The following is a 19,085-nucleotide window of genomic DNA, read 5'->3' as shown; positions in this document are numbered from 1 at the left end:
CAATGGAGCACCTATAAAAATGAACAAGAGGCAAGAGCAATTGCAATCAATAAAGCAATATCCATGCATTAAGATATTACCTCTATAACACTCAACTCGTTTCTTCTGGTACATTTTCTTTCAATGTCCTCAATCTTGGGATAGGGTTTTTAGAATGTGAGGCAGTTGTAAGGAAGACATGATCATTTAAACCTGACTAATTTAGAAGAACATTAGCTCAAGAGCAAAATTTTCAGCACAATTTATTAAACTTACTATTTCTGCCCCTCATCAATTTAACTGATTGTTACAAATAAGTACAATATAAAGGCAATAGCCAAGGCACTTAAACCAAATGAAAGAGAAATGTAAAACTATGCCATTCTTTAAAAAGGAGTTGGTTTTAAAGGTGTTATTTTTTTCACTGCCCCCTTTTGTATTACTTGTAAAAAATAATTAGAAATGGTAAAAGTCAATATACAGGTCCAGATCTCTGTATGTGAATAGGCTATTCATGAGAAAATCAGCTTGCTTGTTTCAGAGGTCACCAAGTGCTCAACAATTGTGAGGAAAATACTGGAAAGGATATTTCTTCTCAGTTCCTGGAGATGGTTAGGTTGGTGGTCCCATAGTCTCCCGTTACATAACTGTACCTTCATCGAACCTTTTTTTTGCTGTTGTTACTTCTTTTTATCTTCCTTTCCACTAAGGTTTTAGTTTTTCATTTCATTTTGTTTTGTTTTAATGATTTTTATTGTATTTTTTCCATTTCCACTTAGTCCCCTTATACACCCTCCTGCCCACCCTCCCGCATCACCACACTGTCCATGAGTCCTTTTTGATTTTTGTTCAGTCGCTCTAACCCTGACTCCCACCCCACTTTAGCTGTCATCTGCTCTCTATCTATGAGTCTGACCCCATTTTCCTTATTGGTTCAGTTTGTTCATTAGATTCCACATATGAGTGAAATCATATGGTATTTGTCTTTCTCTGATTGGGTTATTTCACTTAGCATAATGTTCTCCAGGTCCATCTATACTGTTACGAAGAGTAAAACATTCTTCTTTTTTACAGCTGAGTAGTATTCCATTGTGTAAATGTCCCATAGTTATTTAATCCACTTATGTACTGATGGGCATTTGGGCTACTTCCATAGCTTGGTGATTGTAAGTAGTGAAATGCTGCAATGAACATAGGGATGCTTATGTTCTTTTGAATCAGTGTTTTGGGTTTCTTCAGATATATTCCCAGAAGTGGAATCACTGGGTCAAAAGGCAGTTCCATTTTTAGTTTTTCCATAGTGCTATCTCCACACTGCTTTCCACAATGGCTGCACCAATCTGCATTCCCACCAACAGTGCAAAAATGTTCTCCTTTCTCAATATCCTTGCCAGAATTTGTTGTTTGTTGATTATTGGATGATAAGCATTCTGACAAGTGTGAGGTGATGCAGATGATATGATATTGTACATAAAGAACCCTAAAGATTCCACCAAGAAACTACTAGATTTGATAAATAAATTCAGTAAAGTAGCAGTATACAAAATTAATATCCAGAAATCAGTTGCATTTTATATGCAAATAATTAACAATAATGAACTATCAGAAAGAGAATTTAAGAAAACAACCCCATTCACTGTTGTTTCAAAAAGAATAAAGTACCTAAGAATATATCTAACCAAGTAAGTAAATGATCTGTACTTAGAAAATTATAAGACACTGTAGAAAGAAATTGAAGAAGGCACAAATAAGTGGCAGCACGTACTGTGTTCATGGATAGGAAGTATAAACATCATTAAAATGTCCATGCTATCCAAATCAACATACAGATTCAATGCAATTCCTATCAAGATACCAATGATATATTTTACAGAACTGAAACAAATGTTTCAAAAAAATTATATGGAACCACAAAAGGTCCTGCATCACAACAGCGATACTGAGAAGGAAGAACAAAGTTGGAGGAATCATGCTACCTAATATCAAATTATACTATAAGGACATAGTAATCAAAACAGCATGGCACTGGCAGAATAGAAAGTCCAGAAATAAATCTACACCTTTATAGTCGATTAATATTTGACAGAGGAAGCAAGCACATACAATGGGCTAAAGATAGTCTATTCAATAAATGGTGTTGGGAAAATTGGATAGATATATGCAGAAAAATGAAAGTAAAGGCAGGAGAACAAATTCAAAATAGATTAAAGACTTAAATATTAGACCTGAAACCATAAAAATCCTAGAAGAAACTAGAAGAAAACATAGGCAGTAAAATCTCAGACATTGCTCATAGCAATATTTTATCTGATAAATCTTCTCAGGCAAGGGAAACAAACAAACAAAAATAAACAAATGAGACTACATCAAACTAAAAAGGTTTTGCACAGCAAAGGAAACCATCGACAAAATAAAAAGACAAAAGAATGGGAGAACATATTCACTGATGTATCTGATAAGGGGTTAATATTCAAAATTTATAGAGAAGTTATAAAATTCAACACCAAAAAACTTGAACAATCTAGTTAAAAATGGGAAAAGAGTTGAATAGACACTTCTCTAAACAGGATATACAGATGCTCAATAGGCATATGAAAAACTGCTCAACATCACTAATAACCAGAAAAACGCAAATTAAAATCACAATGAGTGATCTTTGATTTTGAAGTTGCCATTTTTTCCTTTGCATTTCCAACTTGTCTTCACTTAGGAAACTAGGAAGCAGCTTATTAAGCTGGAATGGCATCTCCCAATAATTTGTTTGGTTATCTAAGCTGTCCCTTTATTTGAATTCTGTTACCATATTTACTTTAGTTTGGTTTTTTCCTATCTTGGCACTTGAACATCCTGTTGGTATTTTGCTAAAATGATGTTGCTGATGTAGGTGGAAAGCACTTGAAATTTATGTGTTCTACAATTTCTTACATTTTGTTGCTGGAACACTTTGAAGTCCTCTGATTTTGTACAGAAACTGTCAGCATAAAAGACCAACTGGTGATTTATAGATAGAAATGTGAGTCTAAATTTTCATGTTGCCAAGCTGCTCATTTAAAAAACACAGTGAATTACAGGAGAAGTAAACCCACAGAACTGGAATGCTTCCCCTCATTTCTCAGTGTATGAGTGATAAGCCATGTTCCCCTTCATTGAGTGATTTTTGTTTATCTCATTGATCATTTGTACTGAAAAATGGCTCATCTAAGTTCTTAGTCATCTTTTTTTAAAGATTTTATTTACTTATTTTTAAAGAGAGGGAAAGGGAGGGAGAAAGAGAGAGATAAAAGCATCAGCGTGTGGTTGCTTCTCACGTACCCCCTGCTGGGGACCTGGCCTTCAACCCAGGGATGTGCCCTGAATGGAAATCAGACCAGGGACACTTTGGTTCTCAGGTTGTCGCTCAATCCACTGAGTCAGCCCAGCCAGGGCCTCTATTTAAAAAAAAAATAATTCCAGTAATCTTTTGGGGGTATTGAGTATTAAATATCTGATCCATTCTTTCACATTTTATGATAGCCTCTAAAATTATATGCCAACTGGTACTGTACTTATGGCTTTCCAGACTAATAACTCAAAGGATATGAACTTGATCCAAATTGAAGTTATTTCAAAAGCTACATTATATAATAATGCTTGTGATACAAATGCAAAATAAAGAAGGGAGTCATGCCTGCCTTCTCTGTAAAAAAGGAAAATTAAATTTGGAAAATGAACAAAAGATCAATAAAGGGCTATAATGAGAAGATAACATCCCATCCCTCCCAGCAACAGACTGAATCCAGTTTTCCAATGAGAAGGTAAAACCGTGGACCTCCAGAAAAGTAGAAACAGAAACTTGCTGTCTTTCTCAACATGCCCCCTTCTTAGACTGCCATAATCTAGGCTCTCCTTGTCCCCATTCCAAAAACAACACCAAAAGAATAAAAGCAGAAGTAGCACAAATTTCCTCTCTATTATCTAAGGCTCAGATCCATTCTTTCCTCTTTTGTAATATCGCTCTTGACTTCTGTGACCCATACTATTATTTTTTCAACTCTTGTTTCACATTTTAGCAGTAACATCAAGCTTAACACTAACTGTAGGATTGTTTTTGTTCTAACAGAATTATAAAGTCTCTAATATTAACAGCTAACACCAAGTGTCTGTAACATACCAGCCTCTAGTCTGAGCGTTTTACATGTGTCCTTTAACCCTCCCACAACTCTCCTAGTATCCCATTTTAGAGGTGAAAAACAGGATAAGAGCGGGTCAGTAACTTGTTCAAAGTCACAGGGGCAGGAAGTGGAATTAACCTTGAGTACCGTACCGGGTCTATGTCCTTAAACTGAGTGTTCTGCTCTCTCAGAAACATCACTACCTCCTAGAAGCAACTCACCTCTTTCCTGATATCTAGACAATGCTCCTTGGCTGCAGGGAACCATCATGTCTGGGTTTGAGGAATCTGTAGCCTGGTGAAGAGGGGATTAGTCGGGACTGATCATAGACACAATAAATGTGTTCCTCCAACTTAGCCTTGGAAATTAGAGTAGTCCTTTGGAAAATGCTGCTATCATTCTCTGCAACCCTTCAGATGGTCCAAGAACAGCTTGGTCCAGTCAAATGAGGGTAAGCAAATTGAGCAAAAGGGGGGAAGGCTCATAGAGGGCAGAGAAGCCTGCAGCTACAGACCAAATTTCATGTGTAGCCAGCTGCAACCTCTTGAGGCCTAGACATTCTAACACAGTAAGTGCTGAATGTTAGCAGTAGGTTCTTACAAACTTCAGCTTTAATAAACATCATATAATAAAACCAGTTTTGCCATAGGCTGATTGACATAAACAAGAGTTTATTTCCTACAGCGTACTTCTGTTCACAAAAACATCACCAAACTTCTAAATAAAGACCCAAAGCACTTCTGATATTCAACACAAACAGTGTGGTGATTACAGGGGGAATTGGTGTCTAAGGGGGTTAAATGGAAATGGAAAAATATAATAAAAAAAGAAAGATGAATAAAAACAAATAACTGTTTCCAACTTGTTTATTCTAGTTCAAGGTGACTAAAGTCTAACCCAGAAGCTCAGGGGACCAGGCAGGACCCACCCTGGACAGGACAGCTTTCTGTCACTGGGCACATCACACTCAGACTCACTCGGGTTGGGACAATTAAACATGCCAGTTCCACTCACATGTACACCTTTGGGTTATGAGAGGAGACCAAAGTACCCAAAGAAAACCCATGCAGACATGAGGGAACATGCCAGCTCCACACAGACAGCGGTCCCTGCCAAGAATTACTTTGGTTCTTCCTAATCAGTGTTATAACTAAATGATGTTGAACAAAATAACATCATTCAAGGACCTACTAGATCTGAAGTGAAATATACTTATGACTTCAAATGACTCTGATACGGCCATTTACTTAGAGTGAGAAGACAAGTCATTGGCTGTCACAGTAGCCAATCCGAAGACAGGAAAGGAGGACTCCCCACTAAAGTGTAGAGGGTAAGTGAGGGATAAAGATTCTATTTTGTTTTGATCAAAATTTACATGTCTGAATATGCTACATCCTCTTATTTATATTTACCACTCTTTTATTGTGTTTGCCCCTATTAACAGCCCCTGGAATGAATGCTTTGTGGGACAGATTTTGAAAAACGGTGCGAAATTTTTAAATAGAGAGCTGTCTCGAGAATGCAGTGACATAGTATGCTGAGAGGGAAACATGTAGAGGGCTCTGTGTTCAGCGACTTACAGGTCTTATTGTGATGTACTACTCATAACGAGGCTGTACAAGAGCTATAGTTATCACCCTCATTTTGCATATAACAGAAGAAAACATTTTACTAAATTGTTACTATGTGCTCACCACCGTGTATTTCTAGTTTCTACCTTCTGATCACTACTAAACTTTGGTATTATCACTCCTGTTTTTATAGTTGATGAAATTAAAGTTTGTAAAAGTTATATACCTTATTCTATGTTACACATCAACCAGAGCCAGGATTCAAACCTAGTTCTGTCTAATTCCAACATCTGTGTTCTTAGCAAAATGACTTAAATCAGAGACATTAATGTAAACTCAAGAACACAAAGCATTCAGTGACTATTTCCAGGGCAGCAGAAGGTGCGACTGTGGCCCAAGGGCCACATCATAAAGAACGAAAATTTGCTCTGCGCTGATACCCGCCTGCCACCCTGACATATGTCTGTCTGAATAACATGGCCAAAGATGGATTTTTTATATTTGCCACCAAATCTGCTCTGCCTACATTTTTCTTCACCTTGGTTGATGGCAAATCCATTCTTCTACTTGCCCAGGCTAAAGAATCCTAGACTCACACCAGTTATGTTAACAGAGAGAATAAAATAGAAACTGTTAACTGAGTAACTGAAAAGGCAAAGAATGGTGTGATGAGATGGAAAGCACAAGAAGCAGTGACTGAGGCTGCAGAATAAAGGGACGGGGCTGGAAATATTCGACTTGATAGCCCAGGCCTCTAAGGAGGGGGACTGACCAGAAGGCATTGGTGCTTCTGACAGAGTGTGATGAGGCTAGTTCAGTGAGTGCTAGAAAAGCTACAAGTATCTGCTAAGGGAAAGGACTCGTACAGCTGGATTGAAGAGGCAAGGCTGAGAACAGGAAGCAGACAGAGAGCAAAGAGGAAGAAGCAAGCCACACTCCTCCTCTTCTCTGGCAGCCCCCCCATCGCCACGTGTTGGCAGTCAACAGGGGGCAGCTGGCAAGGCAGACATGTGATTTGCAGAGCCCTGGCCCCAGCATCTCAAAGCCAAGTACAAGAAGGGTAAGTTTGCAGTGGAGAGACAATAGTTATTAAAATAACTATTAAGACAACTATCTTAATAGTTATTGAGATAACCCATTTAAAAAAGTGAATCTGGTCATGCTTCTTTTTTTTATTGTTTTGTTTTGTTTTGAAACCCCTGCAAGGGATCGCCATTTTGCTAGAGCAAATCCCAGAGTCCTCCCTGTGACCCACAGGGCTCCATAGGAACTGGTCCCCAGATCTCCAACCTTACCTCCTGCTCCTCCACTCCTCACTCTCTCCGCTCCAGCTGCTCAGCCGGGGCCTGCTCGCTCTCTCGCAGACACACTTGGCAGCTTCCATCTGAAGGCCTTTACTCATGCTGCTCCCTCCACCCCACTGGAATGTTCTTCCCCCAGATATCTGTCCAGCTGACTCCCCCACCTTCTTGGAGCCTTTGATCACATCTTACCTTTTCAAGAAGACTTATCCTGACAACTCTATTTCATACAGCACTCTGCTCGCCGACCCCACCCTGCTCTCCCAGTTCTCTGACCCTGCTCTGTGTTTCCTTTTGTCAATAGCACTCATCACCTTCTCTCATACTGTACAAGTTATTTATATATTATGTTTATTGTTATAGCCTCTTTCTCTTCTGCTGTCATGGAAGCTCCGAAAAGCAAGGATCCTTGTTTCTTCAGTCCTATAGGTCAAGCATCTAGAACAATGCCCAGCACATAGTAGGCACACATTAAATATTGATGTGAAGACACTCCACTTTAATCAGCCCTGTAGAGTTATTTATGGGAATGGGAAGAATTTTAAAGTTTGCTCCAAAAGTAATTCGTTTAACATATCTAGACTCACTGAGACATTTTGTCGCTGTTTTACTTTATGAAAATGAAGAATTGTGTTTTGTCTACCCTAATATGCAGATTAATTTGCTTTTCTTGGGTAAAGCCTTGCAGAAGTGGGAAAAATTCCTTAAACACAGCAGTTTAATAAGGAGAGATAGCCTACAATAAAGATTTTTGTCTCATAACCATAAAGGCAAATAATTGAGTAGGTTGCTTAGCAAAATATATGTATATAACTGTTGTACCACTGAGATATTGATATCAAAATCAATATTTTCACTTATATATTCCTAATTATTTTTCATAACTAAAAATGGACCAAGTTTTAAAGAACAATTTTTTTGTCCTAAAAAAAATAAGTAGCATTTTAAATGATAAAATGGTAGGGACATAGCCATTTACTTTATAATATATCATTAACTTGAAACAGCATATTTTATGTACATTTCCTAAATGCATATTGTATTTCATGAGAGAAGAATGAACAAATGTTTTGAAGCCACAGAAAGCTAGACTCTCCTGGGTTCAGGGAGACAGAAAGCAAACTGAGGTAAAGCCATAAGATACTATTATGCATTGAGACAGCCTATTACATTTACTTCAAATTTGCAAGTCCCCTTGCCCTTCCACCTCTGTAAGTTGGTAGTGTGAAGGTTTTGCTTCATCCCAGGGAGGGTGGGTGACCCGGGAAGGGTGAGTCAGGGAATGCTGGGAAGGTCCAGGCAGGAGGCAGGAGGCAGGTGGCAAGGAGGCAAAGGCTCTGGGCTCTTCTCTCTCAGACAGGACTCCGTCACACTCCCTCAGGGCGGTTAGCCTCTGGGGTACCCAACAATAAGTCTCAGGTGGGTTCTTAAAACAAAGTAACAGCTTCTGAGAAGTCAGTAACTTCCGGTGTGTATCAGCCCTGGAAATCATCGCCTTCCCTCACAGAGGCCCCTGGAAAGCCTGTTTCCCAAAACATAAAGGAAAGTTAAAAAACTTTTCCTCAAGCCTGCAGAGTAAGGGACAAATGATTCCACAGGGCAGATGGGACACTCCTGGACAACCCCAGAGGTACATATAAAAGCAAGGTGGGAAGAAGAAAAATTGTTGCAGAGAGAAGAGGGCCAGTAACTTGCTGACTGAGCAGTGACAAAGCCCTAACAGGAAGGGAGAGGCCCCGCTCAGCCTAAAGGCAAAATAAACTGACAACTGGGCCAGGAAGATGGGGCAGAGAGAGAAGTCAAAATAGGCATCCCAGGAGCTGTCTCAGCAGGCCTAGGCTGAGAGAAATCAAGACTCCTCAAATTCATGTGTGACAAAGACCGTCCGTTCCTCCAGGTAACAGGAGAAATTAATGCGAACCATGAAAATGCTGCACGTAATCCTATCTGGGTCACCTATTGTAATATAGCATGTAAATATTGCACGAGGGTGTCGGCCTTAAAAAAAAGAAAAGAAAGAAAAAAAGAAAATTCTACAGAGCATTCTCTTCCCCCAATATGGGAGCTCAGTGGTTTTCTGCAGCATCCTGCTTTACTCAAGTTAACAATTTCTCCCTATTCCTCTAGAACCTTGGAGTCCTTCGGGCCAGTTTTCTTTCCTTTGTTTCTAACATATGTTAGACGGAGGTCATGTGGAATGGCCCTGGGAGGTAAAATTATGAAGAGAAGCCAGTCTTCAGTGCCCTCTATCACCTCCTTCCTTCTTCCCTCCATGACCTCCTTCACTCCGTCACGCACGCGCGCGCGCGCGCACACACACACACACACACACACCCCTTTCCTCTCTTTTTGTCTGTTTGTCTTCTTTTGTTCTAAGCAAAAGATACTTCCTTGAAAATAAGGAAGGAAAGTTCTATCTAAGTGCTGTGTTTTTGAAACTTCAAAGACATGATCCCCAACCTTTTAGAGACACATTCAAATCTGCTCTCCAGTTCAAGTTGGAAAACCATGTCAGAAGGAAATCTGATGTGAGCATGGGTGGACCGCTAGCTTCTTCCTTTCTAGCAGGCTTCAGCTACTCCTTCCTAATGGTAAATACATTTTGCAAACTTGGCAGCTTTTCACCAAGAATCCTCTCCCAACAGAAACATTCACTGGCAGCAGAGTGTGTGTTCCTGAGAGCAATTACATCTGTGCTTTGGTTTTCAAAACTGCTTTGGGCCCTACCTCAAGAGTTAATCTGCTACAAACCCATTAGCATATCCATTAGCCTCAAACATTGCATGAACTCCATTTTGGATACTTTTGCTTTTGAAAAATCTTACCCAGAATGTACTCTTCTCAGTTCTTGATTTATTTAGCTTATACTCCTTTCTTCAAGTTTGAATCCAAGACTTACCCCTTCATGAAGTTTGACCATCACAGCTGCACAGTTAGCAGATCTGGCGGAGGGCTGGGTGGGAATTAACAACCAACAGTTCTCTTCTCTGGAAATTGCATCGCCCATCTCTCATTGAAGGGAGTGGTCACGTTTGTTCCCGTGACTCATCTTCCCAGCAACAATGGACTAGGCCAGAGGTGGAAAACCTGCTTTGTTGGCTGGCTAGTCAGTGAAGCCACCTCACAATCTCTCTTGAGTTTGAACTAAAAGACGTGGAAACAGAGAGCTCAGCCAAGTGTGCCTCTAAATCTAAACATACTTTTCTCATTCCCCAGGAAAGTTCTGTGGAGCTTTAGTTTTCATAATTTGTATGACAAATCATTGGTTAATTATTAACTTTTCCCAATATAAATTTTATGTTAAAATATGAAAGATATTAAAACTGTTCATGCTCCTGCTCTTCATAACTAAAGATTTAGATGCACATGCTTCATCTGGAGTAGACATGTTTGAGAGTCAGGGCTGCAGTTGGCAAATGGGAATATTGGACCTATAAGACCAAATAAACTTGGGGTCACCCTGCTGGACCAAGTGTAAGCAATGGAAGCCAGTCTAGTGAAAGATTACACAGACAGTATCAAATTAACTAGAGCTGAAATAAAGCAAGCAGAACCTGAGAGATGGAGTAAAGACATTTGTGACTCATTTGTGAGACTCAGAACTGATTCTGTTTCTGACATTCATGTAGTTCCAATTCACAGAAGAGCCAACTATGTTTTAATTCTTGTGTTTGGAAGTTTGCCTTTCCATAGACTGTCCTTCTAATTCGGAGCAGAACTAAAGGGTTCCTGTAAGTCAAACCTGGCTTAATTTAAGGTACTAATAATAGATGATTAAATTATTACAGCAACTGACTTAAAAACTGTCATTTGAATAGTGTGATTTTGGACTTCTGCTAATTTTAACTATGTAAATGTATTTTCTCAGTGTACTATCACTTAAAGTGTTAGATTTTAAAGTAATATGGCAGCCCTGGCCAGGTGGCTCAGTTGGTTGGAGCATTAGACCATACACCAGAAGGTCGCAGGTTCTATCCTTGGTCAGGGCACATACCCAGGTTGCAGGTTCTGTCTCCAGTTGGGATACAAACTGGAGGCAACTGTTTTCTCTCTCTCCCCTCCTCCCTTTCTCTCTCTCAAATCAATAAACACATCCTCAGGTGAGGATTTTTAAAAAAGTAATATGACATTTAATAAACTCTGGCTTTGCTGTGTGGTACTTAATTTTTCTTTCCGATATTCTATAAACTTTTAATATATGTAAGGCAGATAATGTGGTCATGGATGCTTATGAACTTGAACTGTGCTGTCATCGTATGATAATTTTAGCATTCTTGAATGAGAGAAAAAATATTATGATCTACTTTTTTAACATTTATGCTTAAAAGTAGAGGCAAATGATAATTTCACAGATTTCCCACACTCACACTAAAACTAAGGAACAGTAATAAAAACTAAGCATTCACTATAACTTTTAAAAATACTCTAGAAAGAAAACTAGAGAAATGTTTGGGGATCTTTCAAAATATCAAATATGTAAATACTGGAAATGCCAAAATGTCAACTCATCTATCCTCATCATAAATCCAGTAATGTCTCCAACAGTCCACAAAACAATCTTTATTTTGAACCAGGCAAATCTGATTCTGTCGTTGTCTTCTCTACTTTATAACGTGGTATCTGTCATAACCACTCACAAACTGTTCTCCCAACAGACAGGTATCCACCACCAAATGCCAAAAGGCCAAAGGGAGATCCATAGAGATGAAGGCAATGTCTCTGTAGATGTTTCAATTGGCTCCTAACCTGGAGAGAAAGGCAACGTGCCAGTCATCAAGACTTAGAACAAATAGGGCATAATTCACCCTGCCCCCTTAATTTGCATCCTTTCCCCTTTTCTTTGAGCTTTCTCAAAGAGGTACTAATAATAGATGTTTTCTGAAGAAAATATGTTTTGTGTACAGCCCTCACTGACTAGGAGGAAGTTCCTTAATATTGTTTGTACATCTTTCTTACCTCCATGTCCAAATACAACCCCCACTCCAGCTATACACATACTCCTCTTTGATCTCCCTTCTCTTTTAAATATTTCAATATTTGTATCAGGTCATAATTATTTACCTTTATAATCTATTAAAATAAACATTTTTGAGTAGTTATTTAGAAATAGATAAGATAGAATTGTTATTTATTTATTTGCTTATTTATTTTATTTATTTTTTTAATCCTTACCCAAGGGTATGTTTATTGATGAGAGAGAGACAAGAGAGGGACAGAAACACTGAGATGTTGCCTCCTGAATGTGTCCTGATGGGGGAATCAAACCTACAGCCGAGGTATGTGCCCTGACTAGAAATAGAACCCATAGCCATGTGGTGTATGGGACCATACCCCAACCACCTGAACACTTGGGTTAATCCACAATGCAGTATAATGTGCTTACATTCAAATCCTGACTGTCCTGTTTACTTGATATATACCATCGGGCAAGGTATTGGCTTTCAGCCTTGGTTTTCATAGCTGAAGATCACAGTCTTACCTGCTTCATAGGATTATTGGGAAGATCAAATAAATTTATACATAGATAATAGATGATAGTATTTGGGGAATACTAGAAAACCATTAAACATTTTGCTATTATTATGCTAACCACAGTTTAATTGAAAGTTATCTAAATTGAAACAAAGAAAAAGAGATACAAATTTAATTCTTTTAGTTTGGTCCTCCTTCCTTTAATTCTCATCCTATTCATTTTATGTGATTTTTTGGATGAGCTAAGTGAATACGTCCTGCTATTTAGAAGCAAAATAATTAGGATTCTTTCTGATACCAGTGACCTGTTTTTGTTGCCATGCATTAGAAGTAGCCTTACTAGATGAAACAGATTCTTCTACCTAATTATTAGGAAAAAGAATAATTTAAAATAATTAAAATTAAGTATACTTAAATCAAAATTATCAGCTGTGAAAATATTCTCAGGCATATAGTTGGCTTTTATACAAAATTTTTTCACGGGGTGAAATCATTCAGTTACCCAAAGACAGGGTTTTCAATGACTTAATCATAGAGGCCTCACAAATATCTAAATTGATTAAAACATAATATGCTAATATGTATCACTGTTGTTTTGCATTGGTGGTAGTTGGTGATCATACCTATTTTACATCTAAAATGTATTATGATAAATATTATGGCACACCATAAGTTCAGTTGGTATCCTTTCATAAAAGTGCCTTCTTCTAGCTATTTCCTTGATACCAAGTGATCATCCACTCTGGCCTGTTTTGCCACCAGCTCATTAACTTTCCATACCCACCTCCCTCCCCTAAACAACTGTCAGATCATATGGTTCTCCTCTCGGTTGTCACCATAGAGTAATCTTGACAGAGATTACAGCCTTGTATTTTCAGCAGGCCCAATCAAGGGAAATATTACTCTAAAGGGTCTAAATGTTATTCTTAGATCTAGCCAGATTATCAGAACTATGTACCAGAATTGCCTCGCCAGCAGACTGCACTGAGTAAGGGAGGTTTTGCATTACAGTCTTTGGAGGCAGTAACACTATTTGTGTCTCTGTGGGGTTCTTGTCTATTATGTATTTCATATCCACAAAAAAGGCAAAAAAAAAAAAACCCAAAACTTTTTTGCAATATAGTTATGGCCTGTCTGTCCCCTGAGAAGTTGCCAATTCATTGTAGACAAGTTAATTACTTAAGTCAGACAAAACTCAGGATTTTTGGCTCCAGGTAGAGACTCAAAATAAAAATCCTTTCTTGTAAAAGCTAATTTTTTTTTCTGTCAATCCCAATCTAATTTATCTAAAACATTTCTTAGAGTTCAACTGTCCTACAAGTACCATCTAATGGGTCTCACTGTTTGGTTTCTTTGGCTTATCACAAGTGCTGATAATTCTTGTATACATTAACTAATAGGCCTCTTTCAAAGTATTCTGACATTTAGCTTAGTGTTAAATGGTTCTTAATGAGCTCTGCACTGTCCTCCTCCACCCTGAGTTCCTGCACAGGAAGTCCATTTTCTCCACAACACAGAGAACTAATGGTACTGTACATTCCAGTGAGGGTGAACCCAGTCTGGGTTTTAAATGGGTACCTTCCAACCAAGTTACTATCAGGAAGACAAAACATTCTAGCGGCTGGCTACATTATTTTATTTTTTAGCCATATATTTAGCAACCAGAGTCATAGCCTTATACAAAAGTACCCAAAAGGATGTGAAGAGTTTAACAACTGTTTGAGAAATTTGATCTTTGGGACGATTCACTCATAAATTGGGGATGGTGGTGGTATTTATAATTACAAATTTTCTCAACAAATGTTTGTTCTCCCATTCACAATTTCACCTTCATCTTAAGGAAAATGTCTTTGAAACTAAACCAAGTGAGGTGAGAGGATAGCAATTCTTTGGTCAAATATCAGAGTGTCAAGTTCCTACTATACTATAGCCCAGCGATTTTCAACTGGTGTGCTGCAAGAGTTTTTAAAATGTTTATACCTGACTATTTAGTCAGGGACACGGACCTCTTTGCCCTGAGATTCTCAAAACAAACAAACAACAACAACCAAAAAACCGTGACAGCAGCCGCCACAATAGCCATCAGGTGTGAATGAATCAAAATTATGCCTATGTCAGATTGGCAAAAATCGAATATATTCTTTGTTGTGCCACAGAATTTCGGTAATTAGTTTATGTGTGCCACAAGATGAAAAAGGTGCAAGATTGCTGCTCTAGGCAATCGAGCCAGATGAATGATTCATGTCTTATGTTGTACAGGTGTGTATGTGTATGTATATGTTTTCCTTCCTTTCTTCCTTTGAAAGCTGGATCTGTGTATATCGAGTTTCTGTTTCAGCACTTCGTATGGAACCCAAAGCACCTGATAGCTGTTTGTCATCTGCTCCTCTTGGTCACTTGGTCCCTTAGCCAATAGAGATCCATAGCAAATAGTGAGGGCAAGACCACCAAGAACAAACATGCTGTCTGCTCTTTCTGTTCTGTTGTGTTTCCTTCTTCACTGCCACTTTTTTTTTTTCCAAAAAGCCATCCAGTTCACCACATGCCTGTGTCTAGGAAGGGGAAAAGTGAAGAAAAATAGTACACTATATGCAGTATATTTAGAAAAAAAATCACATAAATATTTTACAGACTGTACAGTAAATAATGTATACATTTAGAAAGGCAACGTAAATATTTTATAGACTGCAGAATAACCGTTAAGGTTGAAATGAAATCACTATGTTTAGAGAAATACAGTTTGCCCTAAACTGTACCATAGAGTTTTACTGTAGCCCAGTGCCGTGCACTTCATAAATCACAGCATTCTCTGCATTACCTGGGAGTTCAAGAATTCCACTCGCCCAGTGAGTTCCTTCCTTCTTTTTCTTCTGCTCAGAAAGACCCCCTGCTCCTACCTCACCCCTCAAGGCCCTGCTTTGAACTATGGCAGTGATCAATACATTCTCCTTGAGAAATTGAACCAGGGCATGAGAGTGAACTCACCCACATCACCTAATTTTCATGCTGAGGGTGGTGAGAAAACTGATCAGGACTGGACGGAGAAAAGACCGAATGAATTCCAGATGTAACCTGAGTCTCTGCATATTTTTTCAGGTGGCTGAGGACACATCAGCTTGGTTTCCTGAAATCCACTCCTCGAGAGCCTTGATTGGCCAGTCCAGGATTCAGTTACGCATCAGTGCCCTTGTGATGCTTAAATACTATAATATTTACCAGATTGTGTGAAAACGCACAGGTGTGTTCTGAAAAACGGGTAATACAAATATTATCAAAATATTCAGAGGAAGGGCAGAATACTGTCATGTAGCTCCTTTTCCAGCTGACTAAAACTCATTGAAACAATTGGAATCAAAAATAATGTGGTAATCTTGGTGAAAATGTTTCTACTAGTAGTTAGACGGAGATCAGAAGGCCACAGTAATAATCTCTAAATGGAAACAAAAAAGAAAGTTATACATTTAAGGATTATATTGAGAGCCCTTTGATTTCTCAAACAATAGAAAGAAAACGAGGACCTACAAAGACAGTCAACAGAAAAGAACCCGGAAAATGATAGGAGAGAAGACATAAACTAGAAACCACATCAAACCAAAGATGTTAAATAACATTCAAGGTATTACACGGAAATACCACAGTGGAGAGGGGCTAAAAGCAAAAGATAGCAAAATGTCCCCAAAGAATGTAATTTAAGAATATGACCACCTGGGAGCCTATTTTAAATGTTAATTACTGAGCCAGTCCTCCCCAGAATGCTAATGAGCTTTATGGAGCCAGGGAATGTGCATTTTTGGCAAGCCGTACAGGTGATTTTGGTGCAAGTAGCTTGTAAGCCACATTTTAAAAAGTTCTTGATTATCAAAGCAAAATGTGAGGACAAAGATGAAGGCATGGAAGGACAAGAATGTTTGGTTCATGAATCAGAGAGGCACCGCTAAGCATTCTACCCCATGCTACATGTCAACTATTGCAAATAGGTGGCACCAAAAATCACTATAATTATATATATTGAATGCCAGGCATCATTAAGGTTAAATTTAGTTCAATATTAGCAAGAAAAAAGCGTGAGGAGAAGGAAGTTACATTCAAAGTAACTCTGCTAAAACAGGGTACTTATTGTAGATCTCATCTTTCTTTAGAAGCAAACTGTTTGTTTGCTCTTTAATACTTTATACCTTACCAATGAATGATGGACGGTCTCATTGTCAATTAAATTTCTTTTTAACTGTTTGAATCTAAGAGCATTTGGGGAACAAAAAGACGTTTGCTTTCTTTAGTGGAATGGGAGCATTTGGAGAAGATACATTCATGCTGTGAGAAAGGGGAAAACAAAACAGAAGAGATACAGGGTGTTTTGGTTATTAATCACTCAACCTTAGTGACTTAAAGATGCAAGCACTTTTTTATTTTTCACAGTGACATGCATCAGGAGTTTGGGTTGGACACAGCTGGACGACTCTTGTTTCACACGCTATCAGTGGTCATTTTTCAGGGGAAAGATAAGCTGTTCTTCTGAGTCCAAGAAGGCTTCCTTTTCACATCTGCCCCAGTGGAGGGAAGAACCGGAAGACGGGGCTCAGCTCAGTCTGTCCACTGGAATATCTATTATAAATATACCCTCTCTCTCATGGCAGCTTCAGGCTATTTGAACTTCCCACATAGCAGCTCAGGGCTCCCAAAAAGAGTGTTCTATGAAACAAAAAGGAAAAAAAAAACTACCTAATTCTTAAGGCCTAAGATTGAAAATTGGCACAGTGCCCCTTCTGTCTTCATCACCTATCGGTCAAAGCAGTCCCAAAGCCTGCCCAGATTCAGATGGAAAGAACACAAACCCCGCTTCTCAAGAAGAGGTGTGTTAAGGAATCTGTGCCCAGGTGTCTTAAATCTATCACAGAAAAAATGTTTTAGAAATGTATGTAAATATTTTTTCTTTCCTAGCACATCAAGGATGACTAAAGAAGTAATCATTACTTTCCTCCCCCCTCAACCTCCCAAGGGTGAAGAAGCCTTCAAAGGACAGTGAAATTTTCAAAATCAAGAAGCATATGATTCCTGCTCTTTCTTTACAGCTTAGACATTGCCACTTAGACAATGGCACTGTCCAAACAAAGATACAAAATTTTGTTTGGTGCAGTGACCAACTGGTATATGCTAATTTGTTGTGAAGTATATTGCAGGTAATACACTGCTAATAGCAATTTAAAAGGTTTTTCAAGTAATTTACATATCAGTTCAATGTCACTTTCACTCACAGGTAAAGCTATATGCAGTTCTGAGTGATCTCCTCCAGTATGGAGTAAGCCCGCGGGGATGTTCCAAGCCGGTGGCTATCACCAGGCATTATTGGTGGTAAGGAGAAAATTCCTTGAAGATGTAACTTTTCAGCTGAGACCCAAAATATGAATGGGAGTGAGCTCTGCTGGGAGTTAAAGAGTATTTCAGGCAGAGACAACATATGTGATGGTCTTGAGGCTGAATCAGGCTTGTCTTAAACAAATAGGATGGGAGAAGATCAAGACCTAGCACAGCTAAATCCAATCAGGCAGTGATTCGGAGCCACTTAGAATTACTTGGGTAGTGACTGAGTATTGAACACCCCCCCCCCCCAAAAAAAAAAAAACAAGAAATGAGTTTAGTAATCAATCACAACAATCCTCTCTAATTAAGTCTAATCAGATTTACAAACAATTTGCAAGTTTACTCTAACCTTCTTTCATGTCTGTGTACCTTGTAGGGAGATACATGAAGACAGAAAAACAGCTGATAAGCAGGAGGTGGATCAAGGGAAGACACTGGGTCAAGTGGACCGAGCGGATCAAGGGAGATCTTGAGTACTATTATCAAAATAATATTCTACTTTTTAGTGCCTTTTAATATTTTTAATATATTTTATTTTAGAATTGTATAATTTTTCTTCTAGATTATATCATTTAATTAAATTCCTCTTTATTTTACAGAAGGTGGAACTGAGAAGAAGTGAAGCAACTGGGTGACCCATAGCCAGTCCCGGAGCCCTGTCTGGGAGAGATTCTTCAGTGCCTAATATTTCCAGGCCATGGAGACCCACCACCAATCACTAATGAGTGGATGAGATTCCTGAAATACAACTTCCAATTTTAGGGAGATGAAAAAACAAATCCAATTCTACCGAAAGCATCACAGATTGGGTTCTCCAGGAGGAGATCCTGAGACAGTGATTAGCATTTGTTAGGGGTGCTTGTAGGACCAACACCTGTGTTGGGAGAGGAACAGAAGCAGGATCAGTGGAGGAAGTTGTGGTGCAGTCACAAGACCTCAGCCCACCCTGCAGGGAGCTGAAGCCTGGGACAGTGCTTCAGGGCGTCCTGAACTAGGTCCAGAGAACCACCTTCACAGCCCTGCATCAACCCATCACTGTGTTTGGACGGCCCTAGAAAGGAACAGATGGCTCCCATCAGAAGACACAATTTCCCAGAGATTGCCGACAGCTGAATGCTGCTAACCAAACCTTCCCAGGAACTGGAGTGTATAAATTCTCCATGAAGTGGAGACGATACCTGGGCAGCGTAGCTCAAGTTCTGCAGTGGGAGTACCACCATTTCTGACCACCTCCAGTGAGACTGCCTCCACCA

Source organism: Artibeus jamaicensis, unplaced genomic scaffold (genome assembly GCF_021234435.1).
Source record: "Artibeus jamaicensis isolate MK-2021 breed Jamaican fruit bat unplaced genomic scaffold, CSHL_Jam_final scaffold_1964, whole genome shotgun sequence".
Classification (NCBI taxonomy): Eukaryota; Metazoa; Chordata; class Mammalia; order Chiroptera; family Phyllostomidae; genus Artibeus; species Artibeus jamaicensis.
This window is presented reverse-complemented; position numbering follows the sequence as displayed.